We start from the raw sequence: 25,094 nt of genomic DNA on the forward strand, positions 1-25,094 counted from the left end.
CGGAAGATTTATCACTTATAAATAATACACAATTCCAACAGTATAATTTGTTTCTTAAAACCGAAGCCGTTAACAATTTAGTTTTATTATAATTATTTTCATGAAATGCTCTGTTTTATTTCTAATTGTAACTGTCAATACAATTAATGGGAGTGATGGTGTTGGTCTCCCCTTTTGTACCCTTACCTACGTAAAGCCTAAACATCACCATCACTGAACAGGGAGCTCGCGAAACCACCTCAAAGTTTTTCCTACTTACACCCGATTGCGCCAACTAATAAGAAAGAGATAAAGTTGTCTGTACGACTTGATCTGAAAAGAGATGAACTGGCCGGAGGCTAGCGGCTTGGAGTGGCAGTCCGATGAACGTTTTAGCCAATGCAATACAGACTGACGATGCGTCAAGGTCTACGGTCTCAATAGCAAGATGCATTCTCGGCGGAGGCTAGCGGCTAACAAGCCTCTGCCGCTGAAACCAAACGCGGAGTGGTGTGAATGTGAATTATGATTGTGAGGGCGTAAATATAAATTTTTGCGACATTTTAACCTAATATATGATGAAAGTAAATGAAATCCAGCAAAATATTCTGAAAAATAACAAATGTCTACAAAAATATAAATTCTTTCATCGAAAAAAATTAGAGGAAGCTCAGCTCCAAAAAACAGAGGAGGCTCAGCCTCCCCTGCCTCCTCTGAGGAGCCGCCACTGTTATGAAGGTTACTATGGAGTTAATAAAGTCAGTTTAAATTGTCAAAATGGAATAAAATTAATTAAAATTAAAACCCAGTTTCTTTTTTTTTTTTAAATATTAATCAAATTCAATATCTAACCAGCCTTGCTTGACTTTTTCTACTAGAAAATGTGAGCGGTTTAACCTACTGCACCGAATATTATGCTGTGTTACCCATTACCACCACACTTTTTGGTTGGAACTTGTTCAAAGCAGGAATAAGCTGATTAACTACCCAATTTTGAAAAAGTGTCCCGTCTATTGTTTTGTGGGAATCTCTGTCGTTATTTTTCGAATTTAATAAAAAATTATATTCTTCTAAAAAGCCCAAATGACAACCTGCATGTAAGATTGTACAACCTAAACCTCCACTGGTAATTTTGATGTCAAATCTGAATCGTGTACCCAACGACGTATGGAAGAACCGTATTGGTAAATTCATACACATTGAGGTACATGAATATATATAAAATTTAGAATTTTTGTACAAATTTTCTTTAAATATGTAGTAATTTTAGCTGCAACTCCATGTTTTTGTTCACGTAAGATTATGCATGTCAGAATTGACGTTAAAAAATTATGTCAGTCAGTGATGGTAGTGAACACAAACAAAAAAAGTACGGCCTACTAATGTCTGAAAAGGGCGTGAATTAATATAGTGGTTCATTCTCATAAAATATCTGCACTTCTCCTACGAATTTACATTAAAAATCTTTGTGTAATGAATCTTGGCGTTACCAGGAAAAGAGGATTTAAAACAGAAAACTGGATGTTGACAATAAGTAAGAGGCTTCTCCTTCTCTCCGACAAAGTGTTTTAACAAAATAAACTAGAAGAAATATCTTTTTGTTGCCTGAATTTGTGCTTAACCCTTTGTCCTTAAGATGTATGGCACTAAAAACAGGAAACACACCTGACTGCAAAACGAATATTTCTCTTAAGTTTCTACTTGAGTACATATGCAAATCTAGAATTGACGTGAAAAATTAATTTAATATTCTTTTCCTCATTTTCAAGACGTATTTTAAATTGATGCCAACATTGTAAACTCGGTTGTGTTACATTGGAACGGTGCTTACGTCAATTACCAGGCTTAGAAGAATAGCTGCCGAAGACAACATTGTAGGGAGCAGAGAATCATGTCCTAGTTGGATCCCAAAAAATGAGAATGGGAATAAGAAAATAAGATTACGTGCAGTAGCCTGCGATGAAATTACAACAAATAGGAGAGGTTTTGTAATCCAAATTTAGCCAGTCCATAAACATTCAATAATATTTTGTGTTTGTTGTTTTTTCACCTGAATTTTTTTACAGACAGCTAACCAAAAGAATACTGTTGATGTTCTCCCTCTGAAATTGAAATGACATTAAGTAAAATGTATTCATACGTTTTTTTATCGATCTACTCATTTTTTACTTGTAGAGGCACAGTGAAAGTAATGCTAGTGTTAAGGTGGAATTCCACTGAGGCAACATGTAGCATGCGGCATTGACGCTTGCTACACACAATCTTTCCATAGAAGGAACACACAGCGACATTAATTGCAATTTTGCGCCACATTGTCGCACTCCTACAACAGGCAACACTAGGCAACAAATATAAAGCAACATGTATGTCGTTCAGTGTTGCCCCAGTGGAAGTCCGGCTTTATACTGTATGTATAGAAATTAAAACATTTTGCCTCACGAAAAGTTGGTGAATTCATTAAGAACTATTCAATAGTAATTTGACGAAACATTTCTTCTTGTATCATTATACTTTGTCGTGTCAAAAGATAATGGAAATAAAGTTTGTTATTTTTATCTACATATAACACGTAACCAATCTCCTTCAAAATGTTTGTTAGTTGACTAGTTATACTTACTGGTATCTTTTGAGTTAGAAGAATTTACCGCCATTTGTTCGAGGTTCATATAATTTGAAATACGGGAGTCCAGTTCATCTTTTTTGTAATTTGACACTAATTGCTCTTTTTACATATTTAAGGTGGTTAATGATACAATTATCTCTTTGAAAGAAGGTTAACTCGTTTTGGTAGTTTTTTTTTTTCAAGTGGAAAAGCAACTGTTAAAGAAAGTTCATTATTCAAAGTTGTGTCTGCAGCCAATGATGGTGTTTTATCCTGATAAACATATTTTTTTAATACTTTAGTCTGTTCCTACAAAGCACGAAGCAATTTCCTTCTCTATAAATCATTTTCAAGGTTAAAGTTATATTAGCACTGGTTTTTGGAACACAACTTTAGCCGTATAGCGTTATAATGATACAAGCACTACATTCATCATTGTTAATGCACTTGGGGAGACCTCTGCCTTTCGGTCCGAAGATTTCAGGCCGAACTACATTAATAATAGTTGGAAACTTAAGTGTGCTACTTATCGATGTACAATTCACCAATGCTACAATTCACTGTAACTGTCGTTGTTCCGTTTTAGCGCCCCTCCATTGGTTCATTCGTCGATATACACTATTTTTTCGATCGTTGACCACAATTATTTTTAAATAATTTTAGCTAAAGTTATTGTAAACATGATAAATTGTTAATCAAAATATATCTGTTTATTCCCCCCAAAAAATTGATGACGTCATCTTAAAATTTTGCCCAATGTGTGCAAAATAAGATGAGTTTTTACTTGTGATTTATCATTGTATTCATATTTTTTAGATTTCCTTCAACAGGTGGCTCAATTAATGAATGAGTCAGTTTATTTTATTGATTAAATCAGAAACGGCCCACTCCATTTTCCCAGATTTTTTTGACAATACAATACTGTTATTTTTAGTATTACACTGCACCAATCCAAGTTGACACTTGTCCGTGCAAAAATGTTGATGACGTCATCACAAAATTGTGTAAAGTAAAAACTCAACTCGAAAATGCTGGATATGTTTCATTCTTATTTAGGTCCCAAAAACGTTTTGTGGAAACAATTTTCGACCAATTTTTTTTATGGTAACCATGTCACTCTATAAATTTCAAGCAAGAGTAACATAAATATATACATTTTGAAGTGATGTCACTGAGTTATTGGAACCTATGGCCACTGAAGTGTAATTAACGATTTACCTTGTATATGGTAATCTTGAAATGCGTGAAAAAATTTCAGCGAAATCAATTTTATATTTTCTGCGATAAATTGGGAAACATATTGAATTTTTAATTTGAAAAATAGATATGGATACAAATTATAAGTTTAGACGCACACGTCTTCAAATATTTGGAACGGATAAATATATGAATATTGATTAGCGATGTCCTATTATCAGTATGACCTAAAAAAGTTTGTACACAATTTCAGCATACTTGGTTTTATAATATATAAGTTCAACTGCAAAATCTTGTTGCACAATTTTGATTTTTTCCCAGAATTTACATCCACACAGTGAAAAATAGAGGTATATTAATTAATCAAGACACATGAGAATAGAAACGTCGTACCTATACATTTAACATTTACTTGTACTGGAGATGATCACACAAATCGTAGTTAGCCTTTCACCATCATTCTGCACCATATGCTTGAGATTACTTGTCCAATAAAATCATCAATTGACAGACGGCAGACGGACGGAAACTAGATACCCATTTTTCATATGATAGGAGCTACGAAAACTCGAGAATACACGAAATTAGCAGTTCGTCCGATGAACCCTGTTACAATACTTCCCTACCTTACGTTTGGAAACTAATCTAATTGAATAAATAAATATTTTTCATTGTGTAAGCTCATCTAAAAGTAGTTAAGTTTTCATTTAATGAATTATTTCGAAACTATTTTTCATATTTATTTATAACATTATTGCCTAACTAACCACTAACATTTAATGCTGTTACGCCTGTGGCATATGCTTGCAAAAGCATTTGCTGCATCGTTTGTTCTACTTAATTGCTGGGGTTTAAATTATTTTCAGTTTGTGTAGTTTCCAGTAAGCACAAATAAATACAACACAGTTATTAAAATGTATGTGTATGCCCGCTGGAATGCGTGTAAATTAATTAATTAAAAATATAAGTCGAAATTCAAGCAGTAATAAAGAATGCCAATAATCCTCGCACCGTAAATTTGATTTAAGGTGTAAAAGCCTTATTTTGTTCCACCGTTCAGATTTTCTCGTAGCGGATATGGGGAAACCATAAAATGCAGGCCATAAACCACAGCCATTCTTCATAAATGTTCATTTGCTTTCAATAGTAATAGTAACACACTCTAGAATAAGAATCCTCGTCAGTTTTTCACAATTCTGACAATAAAGTGAGTAGTTTCTGTTATACATAAAACATATCATGCATGTACGCGAAACAAGCACAGATTTTCGTACGAAAGAATTAATGTAACATAATTTTAGAAGCAATACATTATCCCTCAAGCAAAGAGCTACACAACAGAAACGCATTACTCTGAAATGAAATAGGGACTTTTCTACAACATTTCAGTGTGGGTTGAGTGTTCGCGTAAGGTTTAAATGCTTCTAACTTTACAGCTGAATGAAGGTTTATGTGGACAATGAAATCCAATGTCCCTTATCTTATCGCATCTCTTTTGAAGTTTGCATTTTGTGGTAGGATTTAAATTAGAGAGATTACTTGGTTTAATGTGAATGGTGATAATCCGATCATCCAACAAATTACTGAGAAGATAAATGGTTTAAGTATAAGTGTTGAACTGATCTGAAAAGTTAGATAATTCACCAATATGAAGCTTGCTATAGGTTATTATATGATTATAAGTTAGTTCTATTCTTGTACCTAAGTGACAGAGGGTGAAAAATGAAAAGTAATTACTCTGAAGTTGTTTCATCTATAACTTATATTAACAAGAATACGTGTTACGGAGAAAAGTTTTAAGGATATTGGTCTCCTGCGGAAGTTTCGCAATATCAACAAGTGAATTATTAGGTCATTAGTTCTAATGTTACTAGGAAATTGAAATTCACTTTGCAAGTTTTACTTATGAAAGTGAAATGAAAGACCATAATGGTATTTCAAGCTTCAAAACAAATTAAAAATCAATGAATTACTGAAGTTCACGTATAATAATTTACTAAACAGTTGTAAAACGATTCCTGTCCAGATAGCGATAAATAAAAAATATTTTTATCGATTTCATGATTAGACATACCTACAGACTGATTTACACCAAGATTATTGCTCTGTGTAAAGTTTACGTTCCTAAGTGGTCTAGAAAAAAATGTTTGAAATTAAATATAAATTGTTCTACACGCCGCTGGTAGTGTTTCTTGACCTACTTCTTTCAATGGAAATGGCACTGAATAACTCCGATTAAGAACCAAAAAAGTGACTGATAAGCAACGTGCAAAAAAACTGGACGTGTTTGATGGATAGTCCTTTATATACGATAAGATTCTATCTGAATAACTTTAGATAAAATAAACTATCAAATAATTGACACTGTAGCTATTGGAAATTTAGTTCCAGTATGAATTATTTTTTAAGGCTGTTGAGGTTCTTCTGGTATAGTTCAGTTCAGTTCAGTTTGTAGTAATTAGTCAAAAAGATGACAATGTTCATAACGTCAACATGACACAAATATATAGGCCCAGGCAGGTCTTTTGCTTTCGGTGTTTTCCGATTGGGCCTTAATTTGGTTGGACTGGGAAGCACGCCGATTCTTTCTTTTCGAGTTTTTATCTTCGAAACCGTTGGGCAAGTAACGCCTAGAGCAATTGCAATTCGCTAAATATTTGGGCGAAATTATTAACCATGAACCTTCAAGTAGTGTTTCCTTACTTGTTCTGTAGCATTTAATGAGATTAAAGGACCACCGTTTTCCCTCTCAAGAGCAAAATACTGTATAAAGTTGGACACCATGTCCTGGGCACGGAACTCTAAGGTTTGCCCGGCATGTTGTAGACCAAACACGAACAAGAAATAAGATAACAAATCATAAAATAGGACAACGAAACAAGAATACTAACAACCAACGAATTTTACGAAGAACTGAATAGTAAAGTTGAAAGAACAACGAAAAACTGCGATTAACCACTCTAAAACCAAAAATGACAGTGACGTTTGATGAAAAATCGATGAATTATTAACAGTCACTAGATTGACTACTTCAGTGCCTGTCGCACGATGTGAACGCATTTATTATGTATTTTATCTTTTTCTAATTCAAGGAACTTTGTGGAAGAGAATAACTGACGTCAAGTGTAATTTGGACTAATTTCGGTAGGCATACTATTTGTCTGGCTCTTCGTTCTTGTAATCCTCAATACAAAGATTCCTATGGTAGGTGCTGTCTGAGCTTGCCTGATACTTTGGTCACATGTGTAAAAGATAGGAGTACATGAATCCAATTATATTTCGTAGTTACGTCTTGTAGACCACTTTGTAGTTACGCCACTGGCGGGTGTTAGTGCACTAGTTGACAGCTCAAAACAAAATTCCCTATACGGACTCGGCCTGGTACCGCCATCAACGTTTTCTAGTGTGGTGATAGTGCACGTGTGTCCAAAATGCCGAAGCGAAAACTAGAAAAATTGGAGCAGTGTCGATTGGCAAAGCTGCGAAAGAAGCTCACTAAACTCGAAACGTTGCTGGGCACAGTTTCCTCAGGTCGGTAACCACTAATTATTTCAGTATTTCTAGAATAGCGAAATTCACCCCAAGGACACCTCTCATGTGCAACACAGGTCAACCTCCATTTGCAAAATTCTTATCACCTGGGACTCGTTGAGAGGGACTAGACGTTCTATATATGTAGATACGTTTTGTTGCCAGGGACACACAGTGCCACCTTCCTTTTTTACGGAGTGGCTCGCTGACGCCTCTATATATGTAGAGTGCCAATTATTAAGAAGGCTATATTAATCCCTCGCTGCCGCCTCTATATATGTAGAGTGCCAATTATTAAGAAGGCTATATTAATCCCTCGCTGCCGCCTCTATATATGTAGAGTGCCAATTATTAAGAAGGCTATATTAATCCCTCGCAGCCGCCTCTATATATGTAGAGTGCCAATTATTAAGAAGGCTATATTAATCCCTCGCTGCCGCCTCTATATATGTAGAGTGCCAATTATTAAGAAGGCTATATTAATCCCTCGCTGCCGCCTCTATATATGTAGAGTGCCAATTATTAAGAAGGCTATATTAATCCCTCGCTGCCGCCTCTATACATATATGTAGAGTGCCAATTATTAAGAAGGCTATATTAATACGGCTCTCTCCTTTCAGAGAGTTCTCATTCAGAGCAGTCCGATGGGCAGTTCGACCAGTCTGAATTCAAGACACATTCAGACTCCTCTGTGTCTGTTCAGTCTACAGACGTCCCCCAGCAACCAACAACACCACCAAGACTGCCAAAGGAACTCGATCTCCACCCAGAATTTGTCTCCTTACTGAGTGTCGATCCCAATACAGCTAATAGCCAGGATACCAGTCTTAATGAACATCTGGTGAAAAGATGGTCCAGTTATGCATCACTGAATTACAAAGCAAGGGAGCAATTGAAGAATGCAAACACTGTCCAGAGGAGATTCTTTCTCCTTATTTCCTGGTTAAAAAACCAAATGGCTCCAATCAGTTTATTCTAAATCTACGACATCTTAATACCTTCAGTACGGCTCCCCATTTTAAGTTAGAAGATTACAGATCGGTAAAACATCTTTTGACCTCAAATGCATTCATGGCCCAGTAGAGAAGAGCTCTCGTAAATATCTTCGTTTTAAGTAGGGTCAAACATTATTTCAGTTTGCATGCCTACCCTTTGGACTCTCTACTGCACCGTTTGTATTCACGAAGCTTTTAAAACCCCTTAGTTCCTTCCTTATGGAAAGAGGTTATTGTTTGGTATTTTACCTGGATGACCTGTTGTTAATAGCGGATTCTAGGACTGAATGTTCTACAAATGTCAGAGTAACTGTCACACTTTTGGAACGCTTAGGCTTTGTTATTCATCAGGACAAAGGTTGCTTAATACCCCAGCAACAATGTAAATTTTTGGGTTTCTTTTTTGATAGCACCAATTTAACTATTACATTGTCCTTAAATAAAATTGACACCATGCAAAAAAGATTAATGGCTCTCAAGGGCCAGGACCACTGTAGAATTCGAACCTTTTCTCAAGTGTTGGGTTCTCTAGTGTCTCTCTGCCCTGCTATCCCTTACGGACCCTTGCATTTAAAACTCTTAGAACAGTCCAAATTCGCGGCCTTGAAAAAATCTCAAGGAAATTATGAGGGCACCATAAGAATATCAAATATTGTCCAGGGCGAGCTTACTTGGTGGCAAACAACAATCCCCTCAGCCTTGCACTCACTAGTGCCTCCTTCGATTTCTATGGAAATTTTTACAGATGCTTCAAAAACTGGGTGGGGGGGGCAGCTTGTGGAGAGCAAAGCACCACCTAGAGTGCAGCCCAAGCTAGTCTTACCCTTTTTTAAGACCAATCCCAAGTTGTGTGTTGCCTCAACCTTAAAACACTATGTAAAGATTACAGCTCCGCTACGAGGCTCCATTCAGCAGCTATTCCTGACCCATAAAAAACCCCATCGAGCAGCATCAGGTCAAACCATCGCCAGGTGGATACGGACTACACTTAGCAGGAGTGGAGTCGACACGCAAAAATTTGGTGCTCATAGCACTCGACACGCATCCACATCGTCAGCAAGCAGGGCAGGAGTTAGCTTAGAGGTTATTAAAAGCGTAGCAGCTTGGGGACCTAAGTCCGCGGTTTTCGCCCGATTCTACAATCGCCCTCTTTCAAACACACACACTTTTGCCGAAACTGTGTTAAAACCGTTTTCCGACAGCGAAAACTTAACGTAGATAAAATTGTTAATTATTCCTTGTCATTCATACATCTGTTTTGCTACACAAATAAGTTACAGTTAAATCCATAAGATTGTAACCACTCGTTAAATTGTAAGGCTGGCATTACAGCCAATGGTGTTTTTCACCTGAACAGATTAGTAACGGCGCATGTGTCAAAATTTGACAATTACGCACGAGAGAGTTTTATTTAAATATATCACAGTTTGTTATAACCATATCATTGAAAAATGGTACCAACATGGCATATTGTGATAAATAAGCAGATGAAAATGGCACTTGCCAACTGCCACAATGAATTGAAGCTTGCTTATCCCCAAGCATCCTCCCGAGAACTTGAATTCAAGCTTGTAAAAATCTTTTCAGTATGTAGTTATTCTTATACCATGGTAAGAGAGTACTATACTATGAGAGTAACGTATCGACATTCGGAACTTTTTTTTATGTTATTACAACATGGTGGTCTGTCGAAGGACTTTTAGTTTTAACTACCTCAAGTTGAAAGTGTATATCACTTTTTAGTACAACATTGTCTTTTCAAGTTTTGTACCCACTCTTTATATCCTACATAATACAACTAAATGTCCCTCATTAAATTCAAGCACTGCATACTTTCCCTGTAAACTTACCATTAATTCCTATCCTTTCCATAGTGTTCCCGATGTCAGGCCCACAAAATTATAACCCAACACCAGTCTGGAGAACCGTTACAAGAAGCAAGTGGAAACCAAAACAAAAATCGCAGTGGTATTCAAATTTGGAATTTAAAGAAGATCTAACCTACTGTATATTTCACCAAAACAAAAAAAAAAATGAGTTTTTTACTCTTCAGAAAAATAATTGCTTTTTGGCTATTTGGTCTATGTGTTCCCAATGTTTCTAACCACTCCTGTAACAGTAAGTTTAAATAAGCCGTCAAATTATTTTCAACATACCGATTATTTTAGCCTCTGAATTTTGTGAAGTTACATCTTGTAAATAATAAGTAGTACCAAATACTAGAGTTATTAAACATAACATTAAGGACTTGTTCGTGTCCCATTTTTTTGATGAAAAATTGGTCATCCGTTGCGGCTAATTAAGGTGATCTACCCATTATAAACAATTTTGGTGTTGCTCGCGAGATTGATCATTTCAGTCGAGAGAGCTGGTCCTTCGAGTCATATCATATCATAGTTAGCCACACATATAATTATTACGTATACTCATGTACAATAATTTAAACAAATTCTGAATATCTCAGTTATTCCCCATCTGTAAAGTAATTTTTATGAAGCAGCAACAATAAATAAATCAATTCACCTTGTTTTTTTACCAGCCCAATATTTGATTTCATTCGTGACCACAATATTTTTGGGTTCATTTTAGCGTAATTCGTAAACGTATCGACAGCAAGTCTAAATTACAGCAGGTGGCATTCTTCTTTCTACAGATGAAAGATAAAGCACGTTTCTATTTATCGTTGCTTTTGTATCATAATTACCATGAAGACTCAGGTTATCCTGTTTTTACTGAAAATTGTTTATCAATTTTTACAATATTGCGACAAGTTACAATGATAATTATGAAATAACCTGTGCTGGAGTGCAAGAATTGCAGTGAAGTCGAACGTAATCATGTGTCGCGAATACAGGAATGAACTGACATTATATTGACAGGTCACCAGATATGTCACCAGGTTACCAAAAGACAGATTTACACTGAATAATTTTTTAAAATTTAAACTAGGGAGTGGTTACAACCGTATGGATTTGAGTTTAGGTAAAAAAAAACTCCTTAATACATCCACGATAGTACTCTTCTCTCACCTTATGCATAGATCGCCTCCGTCTTTAAACATCTACAAAGTGGTCTACAAGACGTAACTACGAAATATAATTTAAGATTAAACGACTTACCTTAAGGAAGTTCAATCGTAATTATATGAGTAGTTACGTCGTAGTAGACCAAACCCTCCCGACCCGTCAATGTTGACCTTGCCCCGTTAAGCGATCTATACATTTTCACGTGTTTCGAAAACGTTGATGGCGGTACCAGGCCGAGTCCGTATAGGGAATTTTGTTTTGAGCTGTCAACTAGTGCACTAACACCCGCCAGTGGCGTAACTACAAAGTGGTCTACTACGACGTAACTACTCATATAATTACGATTGAACTTCCTTAAGGTAAGTCGTTTAATCTTAAACTATAGGTCAATCTATTTTGTTTGTTGGTGATTTTAACTTACCCCATTTTAATACTCCTAATTTGCATACAAATTATCCTAAAGTAAGATCATTACGAAGTTTTTGTGACTCACTTCAACTACATCAACACATAGCATTCGTAATTTGAACAATGAACTAGATTTAGTCTTTTCAAAATTTCAGAAAATTGTTGTAAGCCGAGAACTACACCCCTTTGTTAAAGAAGATTCTTCTCACTCGGCCTTGTCAATATACGTTGAATGTCCATCTCAGTCAAATGCATCGTTCTTTTCCTCTGCAAAAACTACAAGGTATAACTTCCGTAAAGCCAATTTCTCATATTTATATGATGGCCTCCTTAGTACTGACTGGACTTTTCTGGAAAAATGTCTTGACGTCGATGATGCGCTTAACATATTTTATGATTATCTATATAACATTTTGAATTGTTCCTTGCCTCAGTATGCCGCCTGTAGTCACAAAGCTTCTTATCCACCATGGTTTACACCAAGTATTATCTGTAACCTAAAAACTAAAGACTACTATAGAAAAAAGTGGTTATCATCAAATGTACTCATTATTCGAAGAATATAAAAGACTTCGCGCACTTTGCAAGAGACAAATATCGCTTTCTTATCGATATTATATGATGAAGGTTGAAAACTCAGTTCGTAATAACCCCCCCGAAATTTTTAAATATCTTCAGTTAAAGCAAGGTACTACAAGAATACGCGGTAAAATGTATCAAGATGACGTATCGTTTGAAAGTCCTGAAGAAATAGTAAATGGCTTTGCACAAGTTTTCTCAAGTATATATCACCCTGCCTCAAATGTGACTTCCAATGACAATAGCAAACCAGGAAATCGTGAAAATTTTTTCGTATTAAACATACTGCTGGAGATGATCAAATTCCCAGTTTTTTGATCCACGACGCAAGATATGCTTTGGGAACACCATTGACAATAATCATCAATAAAGCTACCGGGGCACAAGAAAAATGATTACACCCAGTTGAAGAACTATCGACCGATTGCAATTGTGTCCAATTTTGCCAAGGTTTTTGAGCAAGTAATTTACAAATCCATATTCAACCACACTCAGCCCCATATATCCCCAAATCACCACGGCTTCCTACATGGTAGGTCGACAATAACAAATTTAATAACTATTGTTCAGTTTGTATGTAAGCAATTAGATAATGCTGGTCAAGTGGATGTTGTGTACACTGATTTTTCTAGTGCTTTCGAAATGGTTGATCACGGCTTGCTACTAAACAGACTTAGTTCTTTTGGTCTTGCACCATCATTTATTGCTCTTATTAAGTCATACCTCTCAAATCGAATAAACTTATTTTATAACGGGTTTACATCGTATGAATATGTCTCGACATCAGGTGTACCGCAGGGTTTCAGTCTGGGACAACTGTTTTTCATAGTTTTTATTAACGATTTGCTCAGCTCTCTTACATGTCCTGCACTTTTATTTACGATTTAAAAATGTATTCCTCTGTATTCAATGATATGGATGTAAATCTTCTACAGGATAACCTAAATATTATTGCTCAATATTCAGTGTCTAATCTCTTAACTTTGAATGTGGACAAGTGCTATTTTCTTACGTTTACTCGCAAAATAAAGTCAGTTTCTTCATCATATAATATTAATGGTCATGTACTTCTCAAAGTAGATTCAACAAAAGATCTCGGAGTACTTTTTGACTCAAATCTTACTTTTATTAACCATATTGAATCCACAGTATCATCAGCATAAAAATCCCTTGGATTTATAGTCCGTATATCGAAATTCTTTAACGATTTCTCTCTCTTTAAAACGTTGTATTTTTCGTTTGATCTAAGCAAGTTAGAATATGCATGCGTGGTTTGGGCCCCATATTACGTGTGTCATCAGTTAACCTTTGAAAAAATTCGACGAAGATTCCTAAAATATTTATCTTTCAAGATCGATGGAGTATACCCACCTAGACAGGTTGATTATGACAATTTACTGCGACTGCATAATTTTCAGTCGCTTGTTAGTCGTCGAAAAGAATATGGTGCTCATTTTATTTGGAAGCTTATTCACAATCATTTAGACTGTAGCAACATATTATCGCTTATAAAATTTCATGTGCCACGCTTGAACTCTCGATATGGATCAACCTTTGATTTTTCTACAGGATATTTTTTATTTTACACAAAAATACGTAATCAAAACTTCCAGTAACCAAATCCTCTATCATTTTTAGCCATGGGTTATTAAAAAATCGTATCATTTTTGTGTCAAAGTTCAGGGCTTCCCACTTGCCGTGCAAATATCCTTTTCAGAATTAACGCTGTGTAAAAAAATTGGAATTTGCTTTAATAAAATGAAACGGGATATGAGAGAAATAAACAAAACCCGTAACTCCATACACGGAATATTACGTGCTTTACATTAAACCGTAAGGATAATTACTTTCTTTCTAATTTCTCAAAGGAATAATAAAAGAGGTGTAAAATTTCAAAAGAACAAGCATTCTTGAACAAACAAAAAGGTAGGCCAGTAATACAAAGGGCGAATTTGAATTACTAAATTTTTACTATGAACAGGAAGTCGTAAATTAATAAATTAAAAACGGTGTCCGGTTCGCCAATAAAATAACGTGATCAACTTTATTTTTGGTAATAAACTTCTAATAACGGTCGCTGCGTTGCGAATTTACAACAGCTGGCGTTTCCGCAGGACTGGGTTACTTATAAATTTTAATTAATGCAATTTATCTGCATTATTAAACGCAAAAAATGAATTAATGAATTTTTACACCTATAAAAATTATTCTTTTAACTTGAAACTTCATTATTTTCAGGTAACCAACTTACAAAGAATTACTGTTTCTTCTAAACGATAAATTCTTACTGCTTAATTTCGAATTCGAATGTTTCACTAAGTGCTATTTTCAAACGGCCTTCTTTAGAAAATACACAAAAAAAACAACTAATAGCTGAATGAGCCTTATTATTTGACTGGACACAGAATTTTTTGAGATTTAACTGGGAAAAGAACTTATTCCAATTTATTTCATTTTCAGTGGTTGTTTAAGTACATAGTTATATTTTGTAACTGTTATTGTTTTAAAACATCTTGCGTTCATTGTAAATAATAGGTACACATTTCCGAGTTTCCGCACACTTTCCTCAATTAATTCGCAATGCCATTAACTTCTCTTACTATTATGTAAGCAACCCAATTTTCCTCATTAATGTTGTAGTAGTTTGATTAAAACGTACCACGCGAACGTTGCACGCGTACCGAGTATTACATGCAACTAAAATGCATTAAATTATATATTTCAGTTTTTTCATTACATATTTCCCACTTTTCTTAAAAGTACTCATTTCTTACATAAAATGTAAAAATAAAATTCCTTTGCTTTTAGAAATTAGACTTTAAAAATTGGTAGTTACTGAATCTCTTGCTTAGTAATAATTTGTATGGAAACTAGAAATATTGCTGAGATAATAATTACTGATTCATATTGTTACGAAATAAACCCATACGCCGCCCCGGTGCGACGCCTATGGGCCGTCGAGAGCTTTCTGGTCGGTACGCCGATGATGACTTATCGTCAATGACAGCGATCGAGTGCCGGATCGCTATAGAAAAACCTGGAAGAGGAAGTCGCGAACGGTAATCCAGAAAGATCCCGATCGCCGTACATCTGGAAAGAAGTACCTATGGGTTTAAAGAGAGGCAACCTTTGAGAACAGCCAACGAGTCGAATACAGGCAAGCTGTGCTGGAATTATTTAATCGCCATGTAATTAGTCGTCTAAATTCGAGTTATTAAGAAAAAAATTGTTGAGTTTTACCGACGAGGATTTTATTCAGCGATCATCATAACAATATTTTAAGAGAGCCTTTTAATGAAAGTAACCATAATAACATATCCAAGATATGTTATTAAATCAAGTTTAGTTTCCACACTAAATGTTGTACTAAGGAATGGTAACTAACAAAAGTAAAAAACTCAGGGACACTTTTCACGGAAGCTACATTTAACAATTTTTTTGATATATTATTCACATTCCAGTGAAATAACAGAAATTATTTTTGTTTTAGAATGACTGGAGTTAATAGCAATTTAGTCTTAATTTATACAGGATAAGGATGTGTTATTAAATCACAAGTAAAATATCATGTCGAGCTGTACATTTCAAGTGAAAATCATTGAAAAGACAATAATATATACAAGAACTACATTCCTTTCTTTTGCAAGTTAACACCTAAAAAATCACTCTTTTGGCATTTATTATATACGATATACAGTATATAACTTCATATATACTTTTAATTTATTCCTTTCAGTTTAACCTAAAAAAATCTAACTTGCTAACTTGATATTGAACAAACTTCTTAATTTTAATATTTTATATTCATGGAAAAACATCTCCCACTTTTAAACGAACAAAATTTGTTTAACGAGTTTCTAAAGGATAATAGAGGTTCACGGGTTAAGCCTGCTTGTCCTGCGTCTCAGTTACACACCTGTTAGTAGGTTTATCAAATCAAGTTTGATAAACTACCAGGGTTGTAAAAGTTAAAATCGGCTGTGTCGCCTTACTCTTTATGCTGAAACGAGTTTATTTACCGCTGATAATAATAATTGACACGATTATTTACGTCGTAAACCGCAGCTATTTAATTGCCAGATCTGCTCGGTAAACGTACAGTTGTTTAAACGACCCTTTAAGTTAAGTAAATCCTGTGAAAGATGTCTACAGAAAGTGAAGTTTCAGTTTTATATATTTTAATTTTTATTTCCGGAGCATAAGCTTGCAATAGTAGTCGTTTGACAACTGTAGATATTTTTGGTTTCCATCTCTCTGTCGCCTGTTGGCCTCTTTAATCGACAGATAATACAAATTTTCTTTTGTATTATTTCGTAGATAGATAACTTTTTCAAATATACGATTATTAACAGGACATCCTTTATTTTCGATTAAGTATGTTCAGTTAATTCGACCTAGTTTATTCAGCTGCTTTTATTTTTAAATCCAAAGTGATAAAGCATAACTTAGTCCACAGATCAGGCCTTCTCTTTGGAATATATTTTCCCCTTTTTAAACGTTTTGCTTCTAACACCAAACAGCACTGTTTGCCTTTTATAAATGATAATGAAATTCTATAATAATTCATTTTATGGGCTTTTAAGTCCTCAAAGAATGGAAGAAGAAAAGCTAACAAAGACGTATTGATTGCTTATTATGGAAATCGCGTTTATCTTCGGAGAGTCATTTCTCAAATCTGGGAACTAAAACCAAACACAATATTGAGGCGTTACGAGACAAGATTTATCCGAGGAGAAAACGTTTTCGTATTTTGGGAGATTCATTATTGCTAGAATTAGTGCGTTATTGTGTTTATATAACAATCTCAGCTTACATCAGCAGTAGTTCGTCGCTGTAGAAGGAATCGATATAGTCTCCAACTTGTTGAAATATGTTGATTTAGGATAAATGTAAATCTGAGAAATTTAAACGAACTTAGAGCGAATCTAAACGAGGATCTTAAAAGTTTATGCCAATGCGTATTTTTTTGTGATAAAACGAAGAAGTTTCTACTTTACAAAATAAATGTTAGCATTGCAGATTATATTTTATATGTGTAATCAAGTGAAAAATGTAAGCCTATAATTTCATTTCTCCGAAACAAATGAATAAATTGGATTTTCTATGTAGCTGGTTTAACACAGGCGGGAGAGCTTGAACTGCATCGAACTAAAGTCTGTTACATGTCCACAAATTTGTGAAATACGAACAGCAACGAATAAATTGGACAAATCGCAGAGCAAACTTTTTTTCTAAAAAAATGAAAACTTTGAATAAAAATAATTTAAAACGGATACACAAATTGTGTTTTTTTTTGAGTAAAATCCTACTAGCTAAAAAAGTTTTCAAATTATCGTTTGAAGTGTAATTTTTACTCACATGTTACTTTATAATAATTTTAATTATATGCTGCTTACTTTTTAATAAAATTTTATTTATAATGTAGTATGTATGTGTCAACAAAATACTACAAATGAAATAATTACCAGACTGTACAAGAATCAAAACTGCCAATTTCTTTCGCAATAGCTTCTTTGATTTAAGTATTACGAAACAATTGTTTCTTTTAGTTTGCAAATATCTTTAAAAGGTTTTGTGTAAAAAGAGTGAAGCTATAGTTTATCATAAATTGAACGATGTTAACCAAAAACGTACTAAGCGCCAAATCGCAAAAAATGAGTTAAACATCCTAACAGTCAGAATTTAATGTCAAAAACTAATTTGTAAAAATACTTTATTTGTCTTAATTAATTTTATACCAAAATTTGAGGTAGAACTATGCGCCTTTGATAAATCTGGGATTATGTTTTAATCAAAAAGGTACCAAGCGACACAGCACTTTTTTTAATTGGTTGTGCAGTGCTTTGTTTCCTTGTAACTATCCTACAAACTTATTAGTGTTTTATAAGCGTCAATTTTGGCTTTATAACGAGGGTATTTACTCCGGTAAAACAAGGAAAGGACATTATTTTATTTGGAAAAAAAGAAAATAGTTCGTGGCGAACAAAAGGTGGGATCTTGTCTTAAGAGCTTAATACCTACTGAAAATTTTACCAAAAAGGATATAACAGAACTGACTCTGTGGTCTGACTCTTGTGGGCGTCAAAGTAGTAATATAAAAACTGTATTCATGCTAAAATCAATTTTATAGCAACATTCTACTTAACAAACGATTTATTTGAATTTTTTTGGTTCGGAACATGGTGTTTTACCAAATGACCAGATTTTTGAGTCATTAAGTATATACAGAGACTTTAAATATGTATATATAAAAGATTACGCCAATACTATGTTAAATTGTAGAAAGAAAAATCCACTTATTGTTTAGTTTATGCAGAAAGAACATTTTTGTAGTGAAGCCGATTTAGAGTCTAGTGTCATAAATAGAAGGCTTACATGAACAAAAAATTTGATGCTTGAAAACAAGACTTATTAAACTTACTAAAGATAAATCGCTTTCTATTTTTATGACAAGTAATCAGGAAAATGAGATCTACAATGAAGTTTTGATGCATAAAAGGAAAAGACTTCTAAAAATTTTGGAAAATTGTCTACATTATGGCTCACTGGAAAATCAATATCGCGTAAAAAGTTGGCAGATCTAAAAACATTATGTCCTTTTATTCTCGAGGATGCAAAACTCTTGTTCAAAAACTTACGGGGAATAAACTGTGAATTTTATGTGGAGGGTTTTTCAGATGATATCGATTTCGAATTAGGGAAAACAAATTCAACTTAAATCATTTTTGTTTTTGTTTCATGGCATATGTTCGTTTTTATAGCAGGTTGTTAAATTAATATAAATTTAATATCTTAATTTAACGACGAATTATATATTTTTCAAAAAATTGCTTAGTGCCTTTTTACGGAATAATAAATTTAATATCATGGTTTTCTCAAAAAAGAACTAAGCGCCAAAATGCTCCTTTAAAACTGTAAAGGACTGGGTGTTTTTGATGCCATTAACAAAATAGAAGGCAAAAATTTTATTCCGACATTAATACAAATTTTTAGTTTTTAATGAAAGTTTACTCTAGTATTACCCAAATTACAATTTTGTCGCTTAGTACGTTTTTGGTTAACGTGGTCCAATTGTTAACGAAATATTTCAACTGTTATTTTGATTTCATTTTATTTGAGATTTATTTAAGTCTGTCAATTATTCTCAACAAAAACTATTACGAAAGTTATAATTTAGGCATTTTGTCTACTGTTCTATCTACATATTTATAGCACAGATCAGTGCCGCTCACAAAAAAAAACACTGATGTTCTTCCTTTCGAAGGGATAAATAAAAATGAATGTGATTTGTGAATGCAATTCCATGTCAGTTATTAAGCTGACATGCAAACATATGATTATGAATTAGCCTTTTTTTCTTCGCAGCACGATATTGTAAAATTCTGTATTTAAATCACAGAATCGACGTTTCAATACCAACACGTCTCCAAAGAACTCTCAATATGTAGATTCTAGCAAAGTATGGGGAATAAAAGGTATTCTTATAGAGGTACTGAATGATTTTTGCAGACAATAATGTATAAATAATTTGGTGGTAATTTGATGACTTCATCTTAACATTTTGCGTAGTAGTAGACTTAAAATCGGTTTGGGTAAAACTCAACAATTTATGTCTCAGTAATACAAGTTTACACGAGTAACTACACTGCGCAAATTTAACAGCGAATTATAATAACTCAACTTGACTGATACTCATTAATCGACCCGGCTGGATTAGACTAGACTAGACTTCTTCCGACGGTGGTCCCTCTTTAAACCCATATGTTTATTTCTTATGGAGGAATCGCCATCGCCGCTTTCGAGATTGTTCAGGAATCCACCATCAAGACTTCCCCAGACTTACGGTGATATTATGAATCTGTATTTGTACTTTATCAATATATTTACGTCTTTTATTTTCAAATTTTTATTTTTGGCATCAGAAGAGTGGTGTTCCTTATATGCAATTTTAAAGTTTGCATTTTTCTGATAGAGTAAACACTGGTTTTGCAAAAGTTTTTCCAAAATAAACACCCGATGTTGCAGCATTATAAATGTTTTAATCGAATAACAATACATCTCCAGATTAAATTCTACAAAAAAATCATTTGCCCAAACATTGGATATTGAACAACTAGGTATAAATCCGACGATACGTTCTGAGAAAATTTAAAGTAACAAATATATCAGGTGGATATAACCCAGTAAACACAGTTACGTTGTAGCGATGTTAATGCCACTTAACTCTGTCTACGATCTTGTTAGCTGTTACATCCCAAACTGCGTACATTTGCTTTCCCTGTGCTATGTAATGTAATCAACAGTGACCCATGCTTGTAACATACTGGTGACATCCACATCGTTTCAGACTAGAGACGTGCTCGCGGTACATCATCATAACGTTGTGTTAGTATGTCGCTAGATTCTCTATATTTTTATGTATCTGTTACGTTTTATTTTAAACGCCAATATAACGTATTAAATGGACATAGACGTTACGTATATATCGCAACATCGTAAACATATGACTCTCAGTATATTTTATTAACATGATCTATGCGATATGAATAGGCATTTCAGAAAGTCTAGTTACCATTTAGGGATATGGATATGGAGAGTAAAATTTAGAGCTTACAGTAAATTATTATTTTATTCAATGTTTGAAAAAATATAATATGTAATAAGTAATAAAATACAAAAATTAATATAAATTCATAATATAAATAAATATATATATATATATATATGATTTCCTAATTCGAAAATAATACAATATAATTTACACTTAAAAAAAGACACAGAAACTATAAACTGTCGTTGTTTTTTCTTTCTTCAGGCGTTGACTAGAATGTCGTAGCCACTCTGAGCAGCGTTGTTCTACTTCTTTTTCTATTGCGGAATGGGTCTTCATTGTAATTTCTTCAAAAATAAAAATTGTAATAATTATATTTATTGCAAAAAAAATACCTTTCATAATATTCATTGTTTTTGTCCCAACCATTTTGGAATTTTCCTACCGAACAAACAAGCTACAGCAAATTCGCTGAATTTTTTTTTTTAATATACGCTCCACATTGTTCTTTTTCCCATTACCACCTATCTGGGACAATAGCAGTTCCTGAAATAAGAAAAGAAGAAAATATTTTTATGTGTATATATCGAGTAACTCTGAAATATTTAAGTTCGGAAAATAAAACCACAAGACCACGAAGTAGAGAAAATTTTAAGTAATTTCTTTTATCTAGTCCTAACTCAGGGGAAAAATATCAAGATCCACACCTCATTCAGTGTCATTTGTTTTCATCTAAGCAACACACAGCAAAAATAAAGAAAAAATTTAGTCACAATGGAAACTGAATAAATCATTGCCGCATCATTTACATTTAACAAGTTGTTCCGTATTTGTTTCTTGAAACTGGAGCAGCAATTTAATTACTTTGAATCCGTGTGACAATTAAAGGATTTTTTTTTCCGAATCTATTTGGAAGTCACTGCGTATGTATAACATACAGGGTGCTTCACTATAAGACTTTTCTGCAACCCACTATGTATGTAACGTGTTAAGCGAAATGTGTCATGTTTAGTAGGTTCCTAAAAAGTGTTATAGTATTACAGGCATATACCTGTATATAATATCCAAAATTATGTTATATGTAAGTACATATAAATATATTTAGTCCAGTCATTTTAGCATAAAAAAGGGATCAACCTCAGAATGAGAGACAATAAGCTGAATTTTTGTATACGCCTTAATTTTGGCGTTCTAAAAGTTGTCTCAAAAGTCTAATAAAATCTCGTGTCTGCGTCGTAAGTTATTCAAGGTCAAAGGTCAAGAAAAACAGTTTTTTGCAATTATCTCAGTTTCTATTGCTCCAATGATGTTAACAATTATTATCATAATTGTAGAGCACAAAATTTGGGACAAATTTTATTTGAAATATTTTTTCATGCGCTCAATCGTTTTGGAGATAGAGGACAGTGAGCGCGCAGCGCTCGTCCATACGTACTGTAATGCAATCAACCGTGAATATCTGTCAATACTACCTTGAATTTTGAATAATTTGTATTATTAATCAACTAATACATTGTATTTAATAACTTTAAGATATATAATAATCTAACCTAAGATATACCTACAATAAATATGTCATTTAAAGAGTTTTTAATTACACAAAGTAGGTAAGTATCATTAAATAAATGTATTGCAAATATGCAAAATGTTATTAAATGCAATGTATTAACTGATAAATAATACAAATTTTTCAAAATTCAAGGTAGCATTCACAGATATTTTCACGGTTGATTGCATTACAGTATGTATGGATGAACGCTGCGCGCCCACTGCCCGCTATCTCAAAAACGATTAAGTGTATCAAAAAATGTTTCAAATAAAATTTGTCCCAAATTTGTGCTCTACAATTATGATAATAGGTGTTAACATCATTAGAGCAATAGAAACCGAGATAATCGCAAAATAATGTTTTTCTTGACCTTTGACCTTGAATAACTTACGACGCAGACACGAGATTTTATGAGACTTTTGAGACAACTTTTAGAACGCTAAAATGAAGGTATATACGAAAATTCAGCTTATTATCTCTCATTTCGAGGTTGATCGCTAATTTGACTGGACTAATTGTATTTTTTAACTTACAAAGAAGCCTGCTTGTTGTAGTAGGCAGAGATAATCTTCTAATTCCTCAAAATTTGTTTACCTGTGGTCTTGGCGGCATATCTTCTATTACTGTTTTCTTTTTGATTTGTCACATTTGATGACGTTTTCATATTGGAGATTTGTTCACTCGTTTCCTTTAGAATTTCTTTTGTTTCGCACATATTTTTGTATTTGTTTCAAGTCTAGAGTAAAATTATGTTCATTAGCACCTAGTTCATAAAAAATTGCAGTAACATACCTTTGCAACATGTTATGGCAAAGCGCCTCACTTTCAAAAACAATCACCGTAAGTTCTTCAAAATCAGCGGGAGTATCTTCAGTGATTAATGGTGGTATTTCCAGCTTGTCTGAAAAAACTGTTGTTGTTATTTACGTACAGTTATCAAAAACAACAGAAGCATGTAAAAATTAAAATGATTACTTCATTAGAATTATATTAACTTACCTAGTGTAAATTTAATCCACACTGAATGGCACAATTTTCACAAAACTGCATTAAAAATGAAGTGATTTACGGATTCAAGAGAAAGGTTCGGTGGTTGTGAACCAAATGGCCAAATGGAATTCGACAGCTTCACTGTGAGTCTGAAGTGCAATAACCATAAATACGGAAAAAAGGGATCGTCCGACTCATAGACAAACCAAACCAACAAAGGTCCGACTGCACCCCCCAAACATCTGGTGGATAGTAAATGCAGAAGTTGAGCGTTATTTTTTCACTAGATAAAATAAATTTAATAAAATCAAAATTAACCACTCTCTAGTTTTTTTGCTACCCATCATCGCTTTATAAACGTCGTTATAAAATCAAAATTCGACGAATGAACTCTTCAAAACCTTGTCCCGTTTCAGGGACAATGGACAAAGAATTTTTATGGCTTTGTTTGTGTCGTTGGGTCTTCCCTATATTAACCCCAGATGTTTAAGGTGACCAGACGTTCCGATTTGATCGGAACTGTACCGATTTCAATACTCTAATAATTCCGATTTCAAATTTCGTCCAATAAATGTTCCGATTAAAACATTCGTTCCGTGAATGTTCCGATTTCTATAAATCTGATAAGAATAAAGATAAATCCGCGGATAAATCACTAATTTTCATGAATAGTAATTTTATTTTGTGAAAAATTGGGAACAAAACTTTTATCGATACGGTTGTCAGCACTGTTTTAAATGTCAGCAGATGTCAGTACTGTTAGTATATTACAACTAAAAATTTTCAAAGCAGTTATATATCAGATTACGATGGAAATGGAAACTAATGTTCCGGTTTCGGACTTTTGAAATCTGGTCACCTTACAGATGTTCTATTTATAATTTGCCAAGCAGGTACTTACAAAATAACATTTCAAGTGAACAAGTTTACAGAAATAATTCTTAGAAATTATTACAATGAAAAAACTTGTCTTTGGTGTATTTCTAATAAAGCCGTTGTATTTTTCGCTCTGAATATAATTATTAATTAAGCATTACGAACTCACTGACGAAGGTCACTTTTTAAAGAATACGACGACCCACATCTAATTGACCATACAATCTTTAACAATAAATTTCAAATAATACCATAGTGGTTTTTTTTAAATTTTGATAAGGTGTTGTAAAACTATTTCTGTTTCTGTCTTCATTCCAGGTGCTGTATTTACTTGGGCAAAAGATGCCGTACGTGGGATTTTAGGGGCGGAAACGTATACCTGCTTAAATACTGTAAATACAGTGGTGTCGAACGAAGACAACAACAGAAACATACCCGATGTATTGGGCAGGGCCTAAATTAATGTGCACTTCTACACATTTTGTGCAGTTCAAAAATGCATTTGTGCAGCTGGAAATTGCAATTTGTGCAGTAACTTTTTCACATTATTAATATTTTTACTTCCCGAGCGTAAGTTACTATTACTGACGCCGGTTCATCCCTTCACCGAAAAGAATCGAGGAATTTTTATGATTTTATTTGTCAAGTTGGAACCTCAAGAAACCCCAGATGTGCTATTTTCGCTCTGTCACGTACCTGCTTAACAATAACACTTGTCTCAGTGATTTCGAAAAATTGCACAACAAAAATGTTATCAGTCGTACTTGCGGAGTCGTACTGCCTTCACAGCTCTTATCACGTTGGTTTTTTC

General features: G+C 33.8%; 1 protein-coding gene and 1 long non-coding RNA gene across 2 annotated transcripts in view; both read right to left on the reverse strand.

Moving 5' to 3' along the window:
* The window catches only part of LOC135137605 (cholecystokinin receptor type A-like), a 389,560-nt gene that overhangs the window by 241,054 nt on the left and 123,412 nt on the right, over positions 1 to 25,094 (reverse strand). The gene's annotated exons all lie outside the window — the stretch shown is intronic.
* LOC135137690 (uncharacterized) lies at positions 21,109 to 23,380 on the reverse strand. Its single transcript, XR_010281908.1, has 4 exons — positions 23,210 to 23,380; positions 22,951 to 23,153; positions 21,264 to 21,414; positions 21,109 to 21,215 (listed from the first exon to the last, which is right to left on the reverse strand). It is a non-coding gene; the product is annotated as an uncharacterized LOC135137690 (long non-coding RNA).

Source organism: Zophobas morio, unplaced genomic scaffold (genome assembly GCF_036711695.1).
Source record: "Zophobas morio isolate AGI-343-1 ecotype UQ-CSIRO unplaced genomic scaffold, CSIRO_AGI_Zmor_V1 ptg000029l, whole genome shotgun sequence".
Taxonomy (NCBI): Eukaryota; Metazoa; Arthropoda; class Insecta; order Coleoptera; family Tenebrionidae; genus Zophobas; species Zophobas morio.